The sequence below is a fragment of the Orcinus orca genome, chromosome 1 (genome assembly GCF_937001465.1).
Source record: "Orcinus orca chromosome 1, mOrcOrc1.1, whole genome shotgun sequence".
Classification (NCBI taxonomy): Eukaryota; Metazoa; Chordata; class Mammalia; order Artiodactyla; family Delphinidae; genus Orcinus; species Orcinus orca.
The window spans coordinates 141,522,250-141,528,268 of record NC_064559.1 but is presented as its reverse complement, the minus strand read 5'-3'; positions in this window follow the sequence as shown (position 1 = coordinate 141,528,268).

Below are 6,019 nucleotides of genomic sequence, written 5' to 3'. Positions count from 1 at the left end.
CCGGGGTTCAGCTTTGGATTTGGCTCCGCCTCTGCGTGTAGGTCGCCGGAGGGCGTGTGTTCTTCGCTCAGACAGGACGGGGTTAAAGGAGCAGCTGATGCGGGGACTCTGGCTCACTCAGGCCGGGGGCGGGGAGGGAGAGGCACGGAGCGTGGGGCGGGCCTGAGGCGGCAGAGGCCGGCGTGACGTTGCACCAGCCTGAGACGCGCCATGTGTTCTCCCGGGTAAGTTGTCCCTGGATGACAGGACCGTGGCGGGCTGCACAGGCTCCCGGGAAGGGAGGTGTGGAGAGTGACCTGTGCTCACAAACAGGCTTCTTGGTGGTGGCAGCGGCAGCCTTAGCGTCTCATGCCCATCTCTGGGGTCCGCGCTGATAGCCGCGCCTCACGCCCATCCCTGGAGCTCCTTTAAATGGCGCTCTGAATCCCACACCAGGAAATAAAGAGGCAAGAAAAAGTCTCTTGTGTCTTCAGCAGCTCCAGACTTTCTCCCGGACTCCCTCCTGGCTAGCCGTGGCGCACTAACACCTTCAGGCTATGTTCGCGCCGCCAACCCCAGTCCTCTCCCTGGGATCCGACCTAAGCCCGAGCCTCAGCTCCCAGCCCCCACCTGTCCCGGAGGGTGAGCAGACAAGCCTCTCGGGCTGGTGAGTGCCGGTCGGCACCGATCCTCTTTGCGGGAATCTCTCCGCTTTGCCCTCCGCACCCCTGTGGCTGCGCTGTCCTCCATAGCTCGAAGCTTCCCGCCTCCGCCACCCGCAGTCTCCGCCCGCGAAGGGGCTTCCTAGTGTGTGGAATCCTTTCCTCCTTCACAGCTCCTTCCCACTGGTGCAGCTCCCGTCCCTATTCTTTTGTCTCTGTTTTTTCATTTTTCTTTTGCCCTACCCAGGTATGTGGGGATTTTCTTGCCTTTTGGGAGGTCTGAGGTCTTTTGCCAGCGTTCAGTAGGTGTTCTGTAGGAGTTGTTCCACATGTAGTTGTATATCTCATGTATTTGGGGGGAGGAAGGTGATCTCCTCGTCTTACTCTTCCGCCATCTTGAAGCTCCTCCAGTATGAGATTTTTAAATTGAAAGAATTTATTTTTTTAGATTTATTTATATTTTTGGCTGCATTGGGTGTTAACTGTTGTGCACGGGCTTTCTCTTGTTGCAGAGCACGGGCTCTAGGCGCATGGGCTTCAGTAGCTGTGGCTCGCGGGTTCTAGAGTGCAGGCTCAGTAGTTGTGGCGCGTGGGCTTAGTTGCTCCGCGGCCTGTGGGATCTTCCCGGACCAGGGCTTGAACCCGTGTTCCCTGCATTAGCAGGCGGATTCTTAACCACTGCGCCACCAGGGAAGTCCCGAAAGAATTTATTTTTAAAACTAGTGCCTTTTCAAGGTCAAGCATTTTACTTAGGAGGCATTTTTCCCACTTTACTCAGGAAAAGAGTGGTATACTATACCCACAACATGAAATGATGGGTGAGGTGGATATTTAGTAAAATCATACTTAACACCCTAGAAATTCAGTGATACGGGTTTTCATTTTCTACAAATTTTCTAGGTAAGCGATACAGCCCTCTCTTTCGCCAGTGTAATCTCTAGTCTTCCAAATCTGTCGTTGTTCTAAAGCTCTCAGCCTTTCTTTCTCTCTTTCTCTTATTTATTTTTGCCTGTCTGTAGATCATAGGTAATAATAGTTCCCACATTATAGCTTGTAACATTTTAATGACAGCCTCCAAGGACAGGTGTCAGTTAAATGAAACATATAATTAAAAGTTGTGCTATTCTAAAATTGGGTTACTTGGCAATACGCCAATCAGAGACTAACCCCATTCAGATGACAGGCATGTAGTACTCATCCGGGTTACAGATGTACAGCAGATTCAGTTGAGGCCATTCTTTGCCGGGTGCCAAAAATATGATGGAATGCTCAGTTTGACACACCCACATTTCAAGTGTTTCTACTTGGCACCTGACAGTGTTGTACACCTTGGGACTTTGGCAACTAGAGTTTTTGTTCCTAACGATTTGGGTGAAGGCAATATATGTTCTACCAAGGAATTAATTGAGGTATATACATATAAGTATATGTATACATATGCAATTATCATTCCTTTGTAATAAGTATGATACTATAAAGTACTTTAACCTCCTCACTAAGAAATAGGAAGGCATGATCTCAGTCCCAGTCTTGGACATACACATCATCTTGTTGGATCCCATGCTTTTCCTTTCTGCCATGGTTATCATTTCCCGACAAGGAATGTCTCTTGAAGTATCCTAGCATGCAAAAGCTCCTAAGACTCACTTGGCATTTACTCAAGAGAAAGCTCTCTGACTTTTTTATTGGCCCTGTTAATTCTACTCTTGTAAGTCCAACTTTTCATTGATTTCTATATCTTCTGATTTGCAATTTCTGTTCTGCACCCCTCTACCAAGGGAGAGACATAATCTCTGTTGAGTTGGAAAAGTCATGATGTTTTCATCTGTAGCTATTAGCGCCCTGCATAAATTCATGCCAGGCTCTAGTTCTCTTGGCGCCACTAACCACTGAAATGCAGTGTCTTCTACTCTTGGACTCCCAGGTCTTCAATCTGGATGTTCCACGTGGTCCTCTAATAAGGGTCTCCTTAGCCCATACAGTGTCTCCCATACAATATAACTTTATTGGCAAGTCTTCTCTATGTTCTCGCCGGGCTCCCTGGGGATACACTGGCTGAGTCTTGAGTCTCAGTGATGTCTCTGGCCTGCGTTAACTCTTAAGCCTGGGCCTCTGGGAATCATCAGTCAGACTAAGACAACTTCACTTCCTCAGCCAGCTGTCACTTGCAAGATTATCCTGTTAGGAAAATAGCCTGTTCTCTATGCTCATTCACCCAGTTTCCTGTTTCAAATCTTTCCCTTCTCACATAGTTTCAAAGCACAGGGGAAAAAAATCCAAGTTGCTACTATTCAACCAAAAACACCTTTATTTTTAAATTATTTTTAAATTATTTAGGTGTTCAATCTTTCCTGCCTCACTGTGTGTGGGTTTCTCTAACAAATGCACTATAGAAAGATTTGAATGTATGTTTTCTTTGATTTTCTTTTGAATAAATCCGGATTAAAAAAATCAGTAAGAAAAGGCACAAACCATTAGGAAAGCATTCAGGGTAGATTAATTGCTTATCAAGTTTTCTTTCTCTCTTCAAAACATATTGAACCACTTGTTTCACATGAATTCCAAAGGCTGGCACCAGCTTTCACTTCAGGAAATAAATGACACAGGGTATTATATTTTAAGGAAGGACCATTAAAACCTTGAAATTGCACAGTGACTTAAAAAACAAGTTATTTAGCATGGATAGCTTTGTAATGGTTATACCATGGGGAAATTCATTGTTAAATGACTCTCCCACTCTAACTTCACATATAATGCTTGGCAGGAAGAGGAAGGAGAAGCAACACGAGCATCTGGGCACACAAGGTGTAATGTACATGATGTAGGATCATTAGGCGTCTACATGCCAAGTGGATTGGAAAGAATGCACCAAATCTTCCTAGGAATCTTGTGCTCCTTGACCCACAGCTGGTGATGAGAAACCACTTTTGCCTGTGCTAACAAGGCTAGTTCACTGCTGTTGTCATAATTCCAAACTTATACATTCTATTACAGAAGTTGCTCTTATCTATATGTTAATATGTTCGCAATAAACAACAGAAAGTAGCTGTAATAATGTTAATGAAACTATTCTAATATAAATGATTTGGGAATTATGTTAAGTGGCATTTGAATCTGATGCTTGTGTTGTCTAATTTATCACCTTTCTAACCTTTTCTTTTACACCTTCATTAGAACATCTAGGAAGGTAATGAAACCTAGCTATCAGATTAGAGGCAGAACATAGCAAGTTCTAAAATAACAAGAATGATAACATAAAGAATTCTTTTAAGCAAAATTACAAACCAACAACAACAATAAACAAAAAAGCAAACCCCACCTGTTTTTGTGATGAAAACAAAACAGCGTTTGAGTCTATAAAGAAGCAATAATTGCTTAATTAACCAAAGTGATACAGTTCATTATTTTTCTATCACACGTTTATGTAGTTTTTCCCCCTGAAGCGCACATATAATTTGGGTTTTCTAAAAATATGATTTACATATGGCACTTGAGGAGAGATGTTTTAGAAAACCATAAAGTGTTCCTCCTTGTAAAAACAATGTCCTTTCTTCTTAATGCCATAGCTGCTTTTCCCTAAGCACTCATTCCCTGCTCAAGATAGTGTAGCCACTAATGAGGAAAACACGGCAAATACCTCAGCTGAATGTTTTCTTTGTTTATCTTCAGGGAGTTCATCCTGCAATGGGAAGAATCCCTTAGGATCAATGAGTCTAAAAGTGCTCAAGTTCTGCCAAGAGGAAAGTTATAAAGCTTTGTGTACCGAAGGTTTAAATTAATCTAAAGCAATGCAAAAGGAGCTCTATCATCTCAGAGAACATCAGCCACACTGCTTCCATTGTCTTCATTTATGAAATGCATTCCATTTACATGGGTCCCATTTCCAGTTATAGGGTCGCTGGTTGGCAATAGTAGAAGATGAGCATTTAAATGACAAACTGATAGAGGCACTTGCCACTTATTAAAGGTATATGATGTTTTTCAGCCTACTTGGGGTTTTCAGAGTACTTCCAGTTACTAGCAATCAGTTTTTGAAAAGACTCTATGTCCAATAATAATGAGCACCTTCAGATGGATTTTTTTAAAAGATGACATTAATTCAGAATATACATTAAGACAATACGTTTAATGGTAAAAAATACAAACGTACCCATACATTTTGGTTTCATATATGAAATATAAATAGCATATGAACTCACCCTTGTGTCCTCAGAGAGAGCTGCAGCTTTTTTCTTTCTGAAGGTGTTCAAAATATATTTTAAACATAATAGTCCATAAATAAAATATAGTGCTTGCCAAAGTTGTGTTTTCACCCATTTATATGTGGCCTTTAGATGCTGTTCTGAACTCTGATTTTCTAAGATACAATTTAAGAGCTTTAAAAAAATGTCTTTTAAAAAATTCCTATGAAATATAGAGGTTTTTTTTTTTTGTAATTTGTGTTTCTATATGGCCAAATTGTTCTGTTGTTATAAATACTGTATGTAAAATTACCAAATTGCCTGGCATTCCATTTTTACAGGGGATACTGCATCATTAAGCATTGAAAGAATATAATATAACCATTCAAACTGCTTAAAATATTTTGTAACCATAAATTATTATCCAAAAATATTTTTCAAGTAGATAAAAAGAGTTGTCAATTCTGCATAGTGAATGCCTCATAAGGGGCTCGTTTGTGGTTGAAAACTGAATAAAAGCAGTAAATTAAGACCAGACTTAACCATAGAGAAGCTGTAATCCACTGCAGATTTCTTTGGTGAATGAAGTATTGTTATGTGGATTTATCCTCCTTGCTTGTACAGTTAACCAGTCACATCTGTGGCCAAAGTGTTGTCTGTGCTCACAGACAACGTGGGTTCACTAACCCCAAGGAGGTAAGCCCATGCTGGTTTACATTGTATTGATAAGTGCAAAGTAAACTTCACAACTGTTTCATGGGGGCTGCCTGTGAAAGGGCAGAAAGGATATTGAAACTGAACTATTGTTAAGAACAGAAATGGGTATCACAAGATGAGCGGGCACTTGAGAAACTGCAAGTGACACTAGGTGTTCAGTTTTCTAATAGGCACTAGGTCAGCAGAGAGGGTTGTGATGAAGCCAAGTGAAAGGTGGGTGTGAAAAAAGGACAGGAGCATCTGGGGTTTTTGAATGCAGTCAGAGATGAGAACGGGCAGAAATATGGTATACATTAAAGGAGCATCACTCATCATAAATATTCAATTTCAAGAATTTAAATAGTTTACAGACATAGAAGCCCTTGGTAATTATTTTATCTAGCATTGTTGATTTTCTTCTGTTGTTTGTGGGCAGCCACCATAATTAATGAATAAGACCCTGGAAGTCTTGACAATGGGTCAGTTTAGTCTTAAGTCTGT